We start from the raw sequence: 17,693 nt of genomic DNA on the forward strand, positions 1-17,693 counted from the left end.
TTCCTGACGTCCTCCAAAATTTGTATTTTCCCGTAAATCTCCCGTATTTTAACCTGCGTTATTAAAAAATAATAATACCCCAGGCGGAGAAAAAAATAAATTCCCAATCTGAGCTCTGTCACGAGCCTCGCGATAACTGCCACCTACAGGTACTGTATGATGTCAGATGATGATGAGTGACAACGGAAAAAAACAGACGGATAATAGACGCACTGGCGGACCAAAATGGCAGCCTGAGCATACGCACTTTTTGAGTGCTTGCACCAAATTTAATTTAAGATGTTGCTAATAAGCTGTATGTAGGTATTCTCGTATTATAATTGGTTAACACAACTTTGTGCACCATCAACACAAGTTTTTGTTTCACCATGGTTCGTAAGCGAGCACTTTCAGCTCACTTAGAAAAGGCTAAAAATGCTATTGCTAGCGCGGATGCTAGTGCTAGCGGTGGACATTACTATGTTGTTTATATGAGCGAGGAGGATTTATTTAACCTGGTCGAAGTGGACATTACTATGTTGTTTATATGAGTGAGGAGGATTCATTTAACCTGGCAGAAGAGGAATTTTCAGCTCTGCCGGTTACTCCATGCAAACCACCAGATGCTTAAAAAAAAGGTCTGTGTCTATTCAGACGTGGATGTCTCATCTCAGCTAGACAACATAACGCAGCTGATCAACAGCCGCTCAGACTCGATTGAGCAGAAGATCTCTGATTGAATTGTAAAAGTGACCTCTGAGCTAAAATCTGTGGCAGCTAAGGTGATGTGTTGTCAGGATTTGTCAGGCTGTGCTTCCCAGCGAAAAGGAAAATCTTCCAGAAGTCGTTGATGTTGTTCATCGTCTCGGAAAACCACAACGGGGCAGCGTTGGTGGTAGGCCCAGAGCTACCATAATGTAGTTTTCCATGCGCACCTACAGAGATGCCATTTGGAAGTCAGGACTGGTACGCTTGCCGGTGAGTGTCTGTAAATTGTAATTATTAATCATTAAGGTTAAGAATTAATATCTAATGGTTGTATTATTGCATTAGTTTATTGTGGTGTTTTGTTTTGTGTTTTGTTTTAGGTTTACAACCTAGCAAACTCGCAACTAGCACCTTGTGATTAAGCAACAAATGTCACATTCAATTCAATTCAATTCAATTTTATTTATATAGCGCTTTTCACAATACTCAATTGTTTCAAAGCAGCTTTACATTAATAAAAGCAGTAAAAGCACAGAAAAACGACAGATAGCATAACATAATACACAATAGCATAAGCAGTCAAATTTGCTGCGGCTATGACGCGACATTATGAGCGAGCATATTACTAATGTTACGTTGAGAAGAAGAAGCTAAGTTAAGCCCAAGCAGGCTACCTCCCCGGGGTAAAAAACCCCCTAGGAGAAAAAAAACAAAAACCCCGGGTTGTTTAGCCGAGGAAATAAAAATAAAAGTCCTAGGAGGGAAAAACCCTTGGGAGATATACATGTATATACACACATATTAACGGATAAGGAGCTTAAGCAGAGATTAAGCAGAGATTAAGCGGATATTAAGCGGGTCCTGCCGGTGGTCGTTGGTCAGGCATCAGCTGGGCATCACATTGAAGGACGACCAGTAGATCAGAGGTGTGCCGACTTTCACATCTACCGGAACTGGGTCTGTTTGTCCCATTGTCCTCAGGGTCAATGGGACCCAGGGACGAGACAGGGAGAGAAAAACAAAATCATATTAGCGTAGGGGCCGTTCACATGTAATGCAAGTGTCACACAGTGATGTGGTTGAATCAGCTTAGTTTCAGACAGACTAACTATTGCAGCATAATTATATTATCCACAGTTGAGGATTTTGCAAATTGGGGGCCCACTGCGACGGTATATATGGTAACTAAGGGTCACCTTCCGATTTTTAAGAGAAAATGAAACCTGTCGACCCGTTTGACTATGGCCTGTAACCCCACTGTCGTCGTTAATGCAGGTTCAGTGGCAAACGGGTCTATATTGCATACTATTTACAAGATCACGAAAAAACGCCAACATCGCAACCTGACCATACGTGTCAACCTGTTTGACTAAGGCTGGAGGCCCCACTGTCGTCGTTAATGCAGGTTCAGTGGCAAACGGGTCTGTATGGCATACTATTCGCAATAGAAAGAAAGCGCCAAAATCACAACCCAACCATACGTGCCAACCCGTTTGACTAAGGCCAAAAGCCCCACTGTCGTCGTTAATGCAGGTTCAGTGTCAAACGGGTTTGTATGGCATACTATTCACAAGAACACGAAAGTTCCAAAATCGCAATCCGACTATAGGTTAAGATAAGATTTTTATTTATTTATTTGGTTGATCTGTGTTATGACCGCGAGTGCTTTGTTCCGTATATATAACTATTTCGAGTTAAGTACTTTTACTAGACAAATTATGCGAATGCTTTGTTGAAGAGAAAAGTTTTAAGTCTAGATTTAAAATTATCGACTGTGTCTGATTCTCGGACATCGGTTGGTAAATCATTCCAGAGCTTAGGGGCTAAGTAGGAAAATGACCTTCCACTTTTAGACACTTTTGACAGTCTAGGGATAATCAAGAGACCAGAATTTTGCTACCGTAATGTGCGTGATGGATTATATTCTGATAGTAATTCTATAAGATATGAGGGTGCTAGGCCATTTAAAGCTTTGTAGGTGATTAGTGATATTTTAAATTGTATGCGATATTTAACTGGTAGCCAGTGTAAAGATGCCAGAATTGGGCTTATGTGGTCATATTTTTTAGATCGAGTAAGTACCCTTGCGGAAGTGTTTTGAACTAGCTGAAGCTTGTTTACTTGATTTGCATGGCATCCCCCGAGTAGCGAGTTACAATAGTCTATTCTAGAGGTCATAAAAGCATGGATAAGCTTCTCTGCGTCAGATGTAGACAGTATATGGCGTATTTTCGAGATATTTCTAAGATGGAAGAATGCTGTGCGGCAGACGTTGGCGATATGACTATCGAAGGATAAGTTGCTGTCGAACATCACACCTAAGTTCCTAACCGTGGAAGATGGCACCACAGTGCAGCCATCTATGTGCAACTTGTAATCTGACATATTATGTTTGTAGCGATTCGGTTCAATAATAAGTATCTCTGTCTTATTGGAGTTCAGCTTAAGAAAGTTATGTGCCATCCAGTCACTAACATCGCTAAGGCAGTCTGTTAGCTTAGAAAACGTGTGTGTTTCGCTGGGATGTGAGGAGATGTAAAGCTGGGTATCATCCGCATAGCAGTGAAAACTTATGTTATGTTTCCTGATAATGTCTCCTAGAGGTAACATGTATAACGAGAACAGGATAGGACCTAAAACCGATCCCTGCGGTACACCGTATTTAACCAGGGAGTGATATGACTCTTCCTCGTTTACATAAACAAAGTGATAGCGATTGGTTAGATACGACCTAAACCAGGCTAGCGCCTGACAACTGATACCAACATAGTTTTCTAGTCTATTGAGTAAGATTGTATGATCTATTGTTTCAAAGGCTGCACTAAGGTCTAATAATATAAGAATTGAGATTTCACCACGATCGGATGTTAATAGGAGGTCATTTGTAACTCTAAGCAACGCTGTCTCTGTGCTATGGTGGGGCCTGAATCCTGATTGGAACTTTTCATATGTACTATTATTTGTCAAGAATGTGCGTAACTGGCTTTTCTAATGTTTTCGAAAGAAAAGGTAGATTTGAGATTGGTCTAAAGTTATTAAGCTCTCCCTGATCAAGCTGCGGTTTTTTAATCAGCGGTTTAATAACTGCTAGTTTGAAAGCTGTTGGAACATATCCTATTTCTAGCGATGAGTTAAAGATATTTAGAACCGGGGTTGACACTACAGGGAATACCTCTTTAAGCAGTTTTGTGGGAACAGGGTCTAATATACAGGATGATGATTTGGATGATGTAACTAGTCTAGAGAGCTCATCTATTGAAGTAGGTTTAAATGAATCAAGATGTTCGTATGGTAGTCTAGTGTTAAGTGAACTAACGGGTTGAGTGGTGGCTGCCTGGGTAGCTACGATGTTTTCCCTTATAGACGTAATTTTGTTAGAAAAGAAGTTCATGAAGTCGTTACTATTGTGTTGAAGTTTACTATTGGTTTCTGTTTGTTCTTTATTTCTAGTCAGTTTTGCAACCGTGCTGAAGAGGAAACGGGGGTTATTATGATTCTCATTTATAAGCCTGCTAAGATAGGTAGATCTGGCGGTTTTAATAGCCTGTCTGTATTGTTTAACACTCTCTTTCCATGCTGCACGCCATACCTCTAACTTTGTGCTTCGGTAGTTTCTTTCCATTTTCCTAGTTGCCTTTTTGAGTGCTGCGGTGTGATGATCATACCATGGAGCTGGCGGTTTTTCTTTGATTCTCTTTTTTCGAATGGGAGCAACGGCATCCAATGTGTTAGAACAGACATTGTTTAGGTTTTCTATTACAATATCTAGATCGTCAGAGTTATCTGCTACATGTTTAATTTGGGACAGGTCTGGAAGAGTGCTAATAAATCTATCTTTAGTGGTGGAAATTATTGTTCTGGCTAATCTGTAGCATGTTGTGGATTGACTGATCCTATCTAGAAGTACAGTGTATGACACAAGGTAATGGTCAGAAACTGCATCACTCTGAGGTGATATTTTGATGTCATTAATATTGAGCCCGAGTGACAGAATTAAGTCTAATGTGTGCTTACGAGTATGCGTTGGCCCTGTCACGTTTTGTTTAATATTGAGAGAATTTAGAACATCCATAAATGCACGTCCTAGTGCATCTTTTGGGTTATCCACATGAATATTAAAATCACCAACGATAAGAGCTTTATCTACAGTGACTACAAGCTCAGACAGGAAATCTGCTATTTCTTTAAGGAAATCTGCATGGTGGCCCGGAGGTCTATATATTGTAGCTAAGGCAAAAGAGAGCTGTTTGTGGTTACGATCGGTTATTTCCATATTTAACAACATTAGTTCGAATGATTCAAATTTTACTTCAGATTTTTGGTTTACTTTAAAAATTTTGTTGTATATTGTAGCTACACCACGCCCTCTCCCCTTTAATCGAGGTTCGTGTTTATAATAATAGTCTTGTGGGGTGGATTCGTTTAAACTAATGTAGTCGTCTGCTTTAAGCCAGGTTTCTGTTAAACAGAGTGCATCTAAGTTTTGGTCTGTAACTATTTCATTGACAATAGGTTCTTTATTGGTAAGCGATCTAATGTTAAGAAGGCCGAATTTTAATATTCGAGGTTCATCTGTTAAAGTATTGTTGTCTAATTTTATATTAATCAGATTTGTACCAGATGTGGCAAGCGGTGCTCTGTATTTATTTGTTCGGGGAACAGATACAGTTGAAATGTGTTGATATTCTGGTAAGATTGACTCGACGTGCTGGGCTATAAGTGATCTTGACATATCACGGCAGCTAACAGATGGATGGTTAAGCCGATCCGTCTGTTGCCTGACTTGTACCCTGGATAGTCAGACTGCGTGTATGTCAAATACAAATAAAAATGGCTTGAGTTGTATTCGCCGTGCTTGTCCTGAAACCCTTCCAGTGGGAAGTTTATCAAACTATAGTCGGTAGTTTAATAAAAAACTGGACAGTTGTAAACGACCATCGGAGCCGTGCTGGAGAATTCACGGACACCGAGCGGGAAAAAGCCATCATTGACGTCCGACGCGGGAATGGAGACCCGTGTTCTGAGGTAAAAGCGGTCATTAACAAAACCACTACAATGGAAGAGACAATGCCAAAAATTCCTTAAAATGGAGAGCAAGATTATGGAAATGCTGTGGTCTAAGTATGCAGAGCCAGACATAGATGCTCTTGTAACACAGTTTAAATCTGCTTTTAATCGAGCCGAGGCGCTTGGCACAAGTAAAGTGCCATGGATGCAGCGAAGGGACGAAAGTGATAAGCTGGATAGGAAACTCCATGAACTCAGGGAGGCTGTGTACACTTGGAGAGATTATCGGCCACATGGAAGAGACAAATGGATGCTCTTTTTATCATTGAGAGAGAATAAAGAGCAACTGATGAATGGGTGGGCATACAGCCATGAGGATGAGGTTATGAAGAGGGACAGTACAAAACTAAAAGGCGATGGTGACGGTGGCAGCAGTGAGGAGGCAGAGGATGAAAATGAGGAAGGTGATGACATGGTCGATGGGCATGTCGTAGCAAATATCGACGGCCTTACAACTGCAAATAACATCACCTTTACCCAACCAGCAACCCTTGCTATTGCTACTCCACCTGTTAACAGTAAGCCTGCTGTTGTGAATCTGCCCACTGAAGGGCAGGGAACTGTATATGTTACAAGCTTTCCTTCATTCATGTCTACAGACGGAGCAAGCATCTCTACTTGTGCTGCTCAAAGTTCTACAGTCACTAGTCAATCTGAGAGCAGGTATGACACAGCTACCACACACAAAGCCCTCCAGCCCATTCTGCAGTCAAGAAGGTCTGATAGTGGACTTGGTGTTAGTTTCGCCCTACCTCCAACTCTTGCTAGCACACCACAAATGTTAAGCGATCGTCCTACTCCGCCCGTCAATCTCAGCATGGGACAAAGTAGAAGCATGCCATATGGTAGCCCTGGTTTGTATGCTGGTAACAGCTGTCATTGGGCCCGACCAAGAATAAAGCTTACACCCAAAAGCTTACCTAAATTCTCCGGGGACAGGAGATGTTATTGGCGTTGGAAGGCTGAATGGGAAAGTATCCAGGCGCAAGCGGAACCTACAGGGTCAAGGGAATGCAAGAAACTTCACTTACTAGATAGTATAAGTGAGTCTGTGAAAAGTGAACTCAGGCTGTTGCGCTGCAGAGATGCGAACGATATCTTCAGGGAATTGGAGAACCTTTATGGTGACAAGGGACAAACGGCTGAAGAGATCGTGTTGGAACTTCAATCACGACCTGCTGTAAAGAACCATCAACCACGAGAAACATTAGAGTTGATCCTAGCAGTGGAGAGGACAGTATTGGATCTCTCAGACCTGGGGTGTGAAGACGCTGTACGGAATCAACTGGTGATTCGGTCTTTAGAGAGCAAACTCCCCGATGTTAGGAAAAGAGAGTGGCTCATGTGTGTGGGGAATCCTGCGAACGATGTCCATACTGGAAACCGCTTTGACAGGCTCTTAATGTTCCTGGAAGACCAAAAATCATTGCTCGTGAGGTTGGAGCAGTTGCTGCCCAGCAAACCATGGCCTGCTAATGCTCCTGAGAGATCAAGCCACCGAGATCTGCCAAAGTGGATCGAGTGGTGAAATCGGAGCAGCTAGAGCAGTTCTTCCCTGAAGTGAAGCCGGGAGAACTGGCCCGCCCAAAAAAGGTTGATCTATTAATCAGTATTCGTGAAGGTCGATTAGCTCCGCAAAGACTGCAAAGGGTCGGCGATCTAGTATTGTGGGATGGTCCTCTGGGCAAGATCGTGAGTGGTGTACATCCAGACCTCTTCGAAGATGTGGAGGTGGCTGCATGGCGATCAACGACACACTTTGCTCATTCAATAATGACGGTAGACGTCAAAGTTAAGCAAAACTTTGTGGGAAAGCCAGGAGATTATTTGGAGAAAGAAAACAAAGTGGAAGTTAGAACGACAGCAGCGTGCAGTAAAGAGGTCCCTGAATGGCTAAAGTGGGACAGCATTGGTGCTGCCTGTAATCCTATCTGTGGAGGATGTCGCTGTGGAAAGTGCTCGCCTGGTGGAGAGGAGATGTCCCTGGCTGATGAGAAAGAGCTGGAGATAATAAAGGCAGGTCTAACCTACAGAGAAAGAGATGCTCACAGCGACCAGCCCCACTAGGATGCGAAGTATCCCTGGAAGGAAAACCCAGTTTCTCTTCCTGACAACCGAAAAGCTGTGGAAGCAACATTCCTGAGGACTGAGAAGCGGCTTATGAAAGATCCTCTGTGGAAAGAAGCTTACATGAGGCAAGTCCATGAGATGGTGGAGAGGGGAGCTGCTGTTAAACTCACCAAGTATGTTATGGACGGCTGGAAAGGTGCTGTGTGGTGGGTGAGTCACCTAACCGCCCCAAACCCTCATTCAGTGACTACCACTGCATGAAAAGTGGGATTTTCGTCCCCGTAAGCGCCTGTAGGCTCCCGAAAATCTCCCTAATTTTCGGCAGCTTTCCTCAATTTACAGGCAGCGAGCGTCGCGTTCGTCTGTGTCACAAATTGTCGTAAACGAACCATGACGCAGGTGGAGAGCCCTGCGGGGGTACGATGCCTCTAATTAGCATATGAATAGCAGCGAAACCTCTGCCGGCCAGGTAGAGCGTCTCTAGTCTAATTAGCATGTGAGTAGCAGCGAAACTAGAGTAACTGCCCACTTGAATGTACTCACTCAGCACTGGCCGAAGCCACCACCTTTAAACAAGCAAAATTTCCCGTGAATGGTTGGCAGATCACTTCAAACCAATCACAAGGGATTTTTCTTGTTTAAAAGAAGTGGCTTCAGCCAATACCGAGTGAGTAAATTCAAGTCGGGCCGTTACTCTAAAGAGGGGGGTTATTGGGCACCCTGGCTCATTATAAATGTAAACCCCAATAATAATAATAATAATAATAAATATATAATTTATGTGATATTAATTTTTTTTTATAATAATGTCATTGTGCTATGTACTTCATTATTCACACCATCAAGAAATATAAGAGAAAACAAAGAGGTTTATTTATAAACACACAGCTGTTTATTCAAAGAAAGAGCTTTAATTAGAAACACACAACTATGTACAAAGCAGCATAATGTCTCTTATGTTGTCCTCCAAACACGTCAAAAAGTGCCCAAGACATTCGGGAAAGATCCCTAAAAATCTTTTTCAAAGTTATCAAGTGTTGAAAAAAGAAAAAGAAAAAAAAACCGTTGTAAAAAAGTCGCTTTTGCAGGCATATATATGGTGAGTTCCCCTGTACTTTGGTATCGCCTCTAATCTGAATTGCAGCGTGGCACAGAGCTCGGAGAGTTCCAGGCTGCGAGAGGGCGGTGGCCGCACAATCCATCCAGACACCCCGCCAACAATGCCGTCTTCATCAGACATGAGTTCTATGGTGGCGCACTTTCAAATGTCCATCTCACCCTCAGCCAGCACACTTCGTCTCGCTTCCAGCAACTGTAATATAATCAATTAAGACAATAAGTGACCTGAAAAATACTCACATTGACAAAAAACTGATCTAATATAATAAATCTTACCCTTTTTCTTCTGGATCGACTCCGAGCTAAACTTTTCGCATTTTCCGCCCGCGATGCGAGTTCAGGTTGTTTGTATCTGAAGCTCCGGCGAACCGACTCATAATACGTCTTACGGGCAGCTGGAAAACAATTAAATGAGACTGGTATTAATAAACAGAGTCACGGTACAATTAAACAAGAAATGAGGAAAAACATTAGAAGTTATACTTACAAACAATGTCGTCATTCTCAGCAGTTAAATGTGGACTTGCTAAAATAGCCCCAACCAAATAGGAGGTCACGGCTTCGTTATGAGGCGACATTAGTCTGTGAAAACAAAATGTGCGGGTTTAAGCTCGGATCTATTAACGTATCTATTTCCTTATACAAGAATAAAAGCATATTCTTTAAATCGTAACGTTACCTTTGCTCTGGTTCAAAGCGCCTGCAGTGTGCCTCAGAGACGCCGTACAGCCTCCTAAAAATTACAAGACAAAAACACCTCTAAGCAATAAAACACACAGCTTGGGCTTTTAGCTTGGGCTACGTAAAAATATGTTTTTACATAAAATTATTCTTACCGCAATCTTGGGATTGTGCACCCGTCTTCTCTTCTTGGAGAGTTACAAACACCAAACCAAACATCGCTTAATGGTCCTCTTGTACTGCTGTGTGAGCCGTGGCCATGACCTCGCACGCGATTGGACGAAGGCGAGAAGCCTGTCGGGCTCCTCCAATCACACGCGAGGTTATTGATATAAGGAAAATCTTGTGAGACGTGCGCGCATGCGTATGATATAAACAACAAACGCGATGTGCCGGGAGCTCTGTGTGATATCAACACAGTGTGCTGTCAGTTGAAAGATGGAAGTCCCAAGACTGAAGAAACGACCTTGGCACTTCTGTGAACATTGCAACACTGAACTGTGTCATACACAGTATTTTGACCACAGAAAGCGCTATTTCAAAAATGGAGTTTGGGAGAAAAAATCCAAAAGGACTACGTCAGGTCAGATAACGTACAGAGCCTGCTGCTATCCAGTCATGAACCCGCTGTGAGTGATGTCCTGTCATGTGTAAAGACCCGGAGGATAACTTTACTGGAGTTAGAGAGATTGGTGAAAGTGAAAAGCAATCCGAGGACCCAGAAAAAAAGTGATTGAAGAATTTGAAGAAATGGACCCAGCGAATTGCAGTTAAGACAACGGTGAGCATAATTACATATTTTTATATAAGCTTGGCTTGCTTTACGTATGTTAACATTTTAAACAATACTAAAACATATCAACAAGTAAAGTAAAATAAAATAAAATAAAATCAACAAGTTAAACAAAAACGTTTTGAGTATGCTATATCAAAAAGTAGCCATCCAGCATGTTTTATCCATTGTGGCAGCCCTTGCTCACAAAAAGGTTGGAGACCCCTGGTCTAGTTAAATGTGGTTGATTATCACTGTTGTTGTTATTTTAATAGTATAAATTAATTTATAATTAAATAGGAATATCGCGTTATAATGCATAACGGTATCTTCTGTTTGTTGTTTTTCAGACGAAACAGCAGATGACCAAAGCATTCATGAAATTACATTTGGATATACCAGTATAAAATTCAGTACATGCTAATCCAGAGATAAAATGGGAAAACCTAACATGTTTCACCCACATTATTGTTTTCCACTCTCAAATTTCTGTTAGTTTACTAATGAAAGCAACTAAAGTATAAACACACTTTATAAAGTATAAAAATAAAACTAAAATGAAGTTGAAGTGGATGAAGTTCCCACAAAGTACTTAACTGGTTCATTGCACTAAGATAAAGCTAGCTGTTTGAGATGCACATGATCTTTTCCAACTACAGTTTTCAAATCTTTTCATACTCAAATGGCCATATTGATGAGAAATGACCATATTTATTATGTTCTTTTAAAATCTCAAATGACCATATTAACGATGGGGTTTTCAATCTCAAATGGCCATATTCATAATGGACTTTTCAATCTCTAATGGTCTAATGGTGGTGCTGAGTATGTGCATTGCATGTGTTTTAAATATGTCCTTTAAATTTCCATAGGATGACTATGTGGATGAAGAGGGGGAAATCCTTGCTGAGGAGCAGAGTGAAGCCTATCCTCACATACAAGATGGGGAGGAGCATGGAAGTGATCAGTCCAGAAGTGAAAAAAACAGAACACTTGTTGATGAAACTTTTGGCCATGATGAAATTGACTGGTATCCTCCGTGACGACTTCTTACAGTATGTGGTTTGTCCAAAATGTATGACAGTGTACATGCTTACTGAAACCTATGAGCGCAGACGGGATGGTACAAAGGTTTGCAGGACTTGTGGTCACATCCCGTTCTACAATCACCCACAGCAGAGGTCTGCATTAAGGAAGAAATATGGCTCTGCCTTGCTAAGATAGGCTACATATTCGAGCGGTGAAGAGTATGTCCATCCAATACGTTCTTACTGTTACAAGAGTGTTGTGCAGTCTCTGGGAGGACTTGTTAAAAGACTTGGATTTGAAGAGAAATTAGATGAAAGGCGAAAGCGGGAACTGCCAAAGAGTGTGTTAGGAGATGTAAATGATGGACAAGTATGGAAGGATTACCAGTATGTGAATCCAATAAACTGTACTCATGCCACTATGCACAGTATTTGAGCTGTGATGTAATTGCACAAGTAGGGGTGGGCGATAAACCGGTAGACATAATTAACCGGTAGAAATTTGTCAACCGGTAGAGATTTTGGACTATCGTTTCTATCGAGGTTACGCGCTCACGTCACGCTCCTGTGCGCGTGCTCGCGAAAACGTAACGTTTGTACACGTATTTAAGCACTGCAGTTTTAAAACAAGTTATTTTAAGCTATTGAAACACAGACAGCAGATCTGTATGCGTGCGTTCTTTATGTGTGTCAGGAGCGGAAAAGTCGCGCAACCGCTGCTTTTTCTGTCTGTGAGGAGCGCGCAAGTCGCGCGACCGCTGCTCATTAAGCTCGTGAGCATTTTCCGCTTTATTGGCCTTAAATACACATATGCGTCAAAATTCCCGTCTTTGCAAGCATCCTCATAAACATGACCAGTTAGGTCTTAAGAGAAAGTAAACAGCTAAAAGAGAAAGCGCGTGTGTAACAGTGTTTTGGAGAGGGACTTTGGTCTTAAAGGGGAAGTTACCTAATTTTGCTCCTGTCTGTCACTCGTGTTAATCAAACAGCATTGAGAGAAAATCTCTCACTGCTCCTGATTAAATCACTTTTCTACCTTAAATAAAAATATATATAGGCCTATACATACATGAATAATTTTTTATTATCATTCTTATATCATTGACTGTTTATCTTTAGAGAGCTTGAGCTTTGTTTGTATTTATCTTCTTTCTATGCTTGTATATGTTTTTTTGTGAGGATTATGAACATTTCTATGGTATTAAAGATTTAAACCTTATTAAAACATAAAAAACTCTACCGTGATACATATCGTTATCATGATATAAAATTAATCCTATCGTGATAGAAGATTTTGGTCATATCGCCCACCCCTATGCACAAGTTACCTTGCTTCATTCCCATCCGGACAGACATTTTGTTGTTTGACATGTTGTTTGATGGCGTTTGCATAGAATGCACAAATTGAGCCTGATTAAAACTCTGTTAAAACAATTAAAATTGTTGAAATAAATAGTTTGGTGTATCTTTTTTACCTAACATTGGTTATTGCTAATTACATACAGAGTAATTAATATACACTGTTAGCCTGGAGAAATTGAATCTACTTAAAGGGATAGTTTAAAAATTATTAGGAAAAAATATTTTGTAAGTATTGTGATAAATGGTGAAGAAAAGTTTGATAAATGATTGTCATTAAACTTAAAGTTGATTTTGAATTACTCTGTCCAACATCTCCACTTAGTTAACTGAGTTGAAAAAAAGTATATTTTTAATTAATGTATAATTATAATTCTCTTAGTGTTATAAATGGTATTATAACACAAAACTCATGACTTAGTCAGTCATTAAATAAACTTGATTCTCCACTGAAACACAATACAATACAATGTGTTGTTTATGTCAATAAACACTGATCACCTGAACGGGGACTTTCATTTACAAAAATGGTAATTTATCATTTTAAACTAAACAACATGAATAATATTAGAGCATAAACCTCTATGACATTTTAACAAATATTTAAGTAGTTAAAGTTCTTATTAGTTCTTAATTCTGTAAAAAAGCTTAAATAATCATAATATTCTGAGACAAAGGATTATGGGTGTTCCTTACAACATGTACTGCTAAAGTTCATTCACTTGAATGTTTTAGTTTAATTAATTTTATACACTTAAAAGTTAAATGAACTAAGATTTTTTAAGTAAATGTCCATAACTCAAAATATTAAGTGATGTTTACATCATGAAGACAATGTGTTAACAGTGTAGCATACTTTAAAAATAAATAAATTCAAACTAAAATTTAAGAGTCTGTAATTTTGCTTTACTGATACCAAAGATTTTCTTAAAATCAAAGATTTAAACCTGTCAGAATGTTACCTGAGTAAAACTCCCCCAGCTGCTACCCTGATTTGCATTTGTATAGCTCACAGCATGTTCATTTACATGTTAAAGCCTCCCCTAGAATTAGGGGAAGGGGGGACAACTTCCAAGCAAGACCCACGTCAACTTCTGACAACTTACGGCAGTTTTCGGTGTTGGCTGCAAATTGTCGTGCGCAGTCGTAAACTTGGAGTTTCACAGCAATCTACAGTGCCACATTCTGACGAAAATTCCACTTTTCATGCAGTGTACGTCAGTGCGACTCGTCTGGAATAGTAGCCAGGAGTTTGGAGGGGTTAGTATGAATAGCATTCTGCTCAAAGGTCCAGATGTCTTAAATCCCATTGGAGCGGTGCTTCTCAAGTTTCGGGAGGGAGAACATGCGGCCATCGGAGACATCACCAAGATGTATAATTCGGTCTGGCTGGAGGAACAGGAAGTCCATGTGCATCGATTCCTATGGAGAGACTCACCAGAGGATGAGATTGAGGATTATGCTGTTGTGCGGGTGAACATAGGGGATAAACCTGCGAGGTTGCCATGCAGGAGACCGCGAAGTTACCCCAGTTCTCTGAGATGAAGGAGGAAAGAAGGGTGATCGAGGAAGACTCCTACGTCGATGATCTTCTCACATCCCACAATGACCCCCACCGTCTAGACAAGATTCAAGAGGGAGTGGAGAAGATACTGAAAGCAGGAGGTTTCTATCTCAAGCCTTGGATCCGGTCTGGTCAAAGAGGGAGAAGGGAAGGGATGGAGTCCAAGCCAGTGACTTTGACGTTGCCCAACCAGTTAAGGGAGGAAGATAACAAAGCCCTGGGGGTTGGTTACCTTGTGCAAGAAGACAAACTCTTTGCAATGGTCTCTATCAACTTCTCCAGTAGGAAGAAGAAGACGAGAACTGATCTCACAGAGGGAGAAGTAGAGGTAAATACACCAATCTGTGGGCTCCTCGTGTTCTACTGAGCCAAATTGCTGGTCTGTATGACCTGATCGGTTTAGTAACTCCTGTGAAACAAAAAGGGGTAATCCTTGTGAGTAGAGCCTTCCAGGAAGCTGGCAAGCTTACTAAGGATACCTGGGATGAACCTCTATCTGATGAGCTCAGAGGAAAGGCAATTGAGCTGTTCAAAGAGTACGCTCGTTTGAGTAGCATTAAGTTCTACAGAAGCCTCACACCTTCTGGATGGAAGGGTAGACCCTGGGGAATTACGTTTTCTGACGGGAGCTGTGAGTCCTATGGTGCAGTACTGTACTTGCGATGGGAGACATCAGATGGTGTGGTCACTCGGCTGGTAGAGTCAAAGGCCAAGTTAACCCCTCTCAACCAGAATGGTGATGCTGTCAAGGCCAAGGTCTGTGGAGCTGTCTTTGCCACACGTCTGAAAGGATACGTCACGGATCTAGTCACAAGAGGGTGCTCTCCTGAACTGCTGAGTGAGTGACTGGACTAGACAGAAACCCAGGACCTCCCCGACACACAGAACCCTTATTCTGTGTGTCAGAAAGGTCCCGAGCCTCCGTCCAGTCCAGTCGAGGATTGGCCCATAAAGTCCGCCTCAGAAGTGGCAGCTGATGCTAGAGAGGTAGTGAGTAAACTCCAGAGAAAGACCTTTTCAGCCGTCCTTACCAGAATTCAAACCAAGAAATTGATGAATCTTGGTAGTCCTGGTGTTGAAGATCCAATAGTCACGGATGGAGTTAGCAGGGCTTCAGTGTCCTTGGAAAAGGGAATGATATCAACCTTGACTGAAATTAAGGGAGAGGAGACCCTGTGGGGAGCCGCGCTCATAGACCAAGTGGATCCAACAAGGTGCAGTTCTCTCACTAAACTTTGTGGAATAGTTGGCTATGTTCGCAGAGCTGTAAAGAAGTGGTTGGCTCGTGTAGGCAGGATCTCCAAGCCAGCAAAGTGGGAGGCGGTATTGTCAGTAAAGGAACGCAAGGCTGCATTTCAAGACCTGTGCTTAGCCGCCGAGGATGGAGTTACATTTCCTGTGACGACGTTAAACAGAGCTAGAGCAGAGATAATGCTTCGGGGCTCCTGAGGTGTCATGGTAGAGTCCAGGATTTGACCCAGGAAGAGATTGGTGTACCTTTAGTTCCTTACAAGGCGTGGATCAGCACTCTTCTCACATGAGAGGCCAATGAAGCTAACCATGAAGGGGTTGCTGGCACATACCTTCGGTGAGATCTAAAGCTTGGGTAGTGAGATGTTCAAGGATTGCCAAGAATGTTGTTGATTCTTGTATGCATTGTCGAAAGATCAAAGCAAGAATGTGTAAGCAGGTGATGGGTGAACTTCCCCTTGAGCGGACTAAATAAGCCGCACCATTTGAGTTTACGGCATTGGACCTTTTCGGTCCCTATGTTGTTAAAGGTAATGTAAGACGAAGAACTGGATGGAAGTCTGGGGTGTGGTGTTCAGCTGTAAGGCTTCAAGAGCAGTACATGCGGACATTGTAGAAGATCTGTCTACGGAAGGATTCCTGAAAACATATCAGCGCTTCACAGCTCTCAGGGGTCACCCAAGAAAACTCTGGTCAGACCAAGGGACCAATTTTGTGGGTGCCAGACCAGTATTACAAGAGCTTTACGAGTTCTTGAGTAGCATTGACAAGGATCAGGTCCAGAAGAAAGCGGCAGTTAAAGGAACTGACTGGACGTGGGTATTTCATCTGGCAGATTCTCCCCATCGAAATGGGGCAGCGGAAGCAGCAGTTTGTATACTCAAGAGGGCGTTGAGTAGTGTTGGTAAGGAATGTAATCTGACAGTGCTGGAGTTTCAGACCCTTCTGTACCTGGCTGCTAATCTGTCAAATGAGAGACCTATTGGCGCCAGAGCTCAGGTATAAGATGAGACCGTGGAAGTAATCACTCCCAACTCACTTCTGCTTGGTCGTGCACGACCCAATGGGGACTCCCGAGGGTTTGAATATCCAACTTACCCCGTTGTGCGTCTGAGAATGATCCAGTTTGAGGTAGATAAATTCTGGAAGCAGTGGAGCCAGCTGGCAGGTCCAGAACTCTACATCTGCCAGAAGTGGCACGCGCCTACTAGAAATGTTGCAGTGGGTGATCTGGTATGGTTAGCAGATCAGAACGCACTGAGGGGTCAGTTCAGGCTGGGTCGAGTTGTTAAGGTGTCCTGATGCGAGGGGTGTAGTTCGAGATGTGAGATTGTCAACATGTCGGAGTTGTCCGATCTCCAGCGGACAGTCCAAGAAGAACCGAGATGAGGATAACTATCCCTCCACCATCCTCCACAGGGATGTTAGGACGTTAGTGGTTCTGCTTCCAGTTGAGGAACAGTAAAGGATCCCCGCCATGGTGTGTTTCGGTAAAGGATCAAGACTTTCCCCACTGCTATACTCCCTGAGGCTGGTAGTGTGTTTCGGTAAAGGAGGTCAATGTGTGTTGTCTTGGACATTAAAACTATCTCAATATGTTCATGTCTAAGTATACAATGTTATTTGCATGTTCATGAAAAAATTCAAATCAAAAAGTGAATTGTTTGGTTATGGTGGCCTACTTGGATGTAGAATCAGTAGACCAAGTGGGAGGTGTAGAGCTTTCCACCAGGTATATTTTTACTGTATATTATAAGTGTTGTTATTTTATGTTCTTGTGCATTTTAGGAAATACGTTTATTTTAACTATTCTATTTTAAATGCGGGAACATTTATGGTATGTTTAATATATGTTATAACAGGTTACAGATATGTTGATTATTATGTACCTGTATATGCATAATTAGTGAGTGCCCAGGTGCCACCGTTAGTTTCAGTTTCGTTTTTGCTTTTAGTCAGAGAAGAATTAATATCTAATGGTTGTATTATTGCATTAGTTTATTGTGGTGTTTTGTTTTGTGTTTTGTTTTAGGTTTACAACCTAAGCAAACTAGCAACTAGCACCTTGTGATTAAGCAACAAATGTCACATGCGT

The 17,693-nt window shown here is 41.7% G+C and overlaps 1 protein-coding gene and 1 long non-coding RNA gene across 5 annotated transcripts in view; both read right to left on the reverse strand.

The window, feature by feature from the left end:
- Positions 1 to 17,693, reverse strand: part of ddhd1b (DDHD domain containing 1b) — a 269,259-nt gene that overhangs the window by 16,332 nt on the left and 235,234 nt on the right. The gene's annotated exons all lie outside the window — the stretch shown is intronic.
- LOC141350391 (uncharacterized) lies at positions 8,702 to 10,768 on the reverse strand. 2 transcript variants are annotated; one of them, XR_012358491.1, is made up of 5 exons: positions 9,780 to 10,768; positions 9,623 to 9,676; positions 9,431 to 9,525; positions 9,220 to 9,338; positions 8,702 to 9,136 (listed from the first exon to the last, which is right to left on the reverse strand). It is a non-coding gene; the product is annotated as an uncharacterized lncRNA (long non-coding RNA). The 2 variants fall into 2 exon arrangements; XR_012358490.1 differs by having other exon boundaries at positions 9,623 to 10,768.

Source organism: Misgurnus anguillicaudatus, chromosome 18 (genome assembly GCF_027580225.2).
Source record: "Misgurnus anguillicaudatus chromosome 18, ASM2758022v2, whole genome shotgun sequence".
NCBI lineage: Eukaryota > Metazoa > Chordata > Actinopteri > Cypriniformes > Cobitidae > Misgurnus > Misgurnus anguillicaudatus.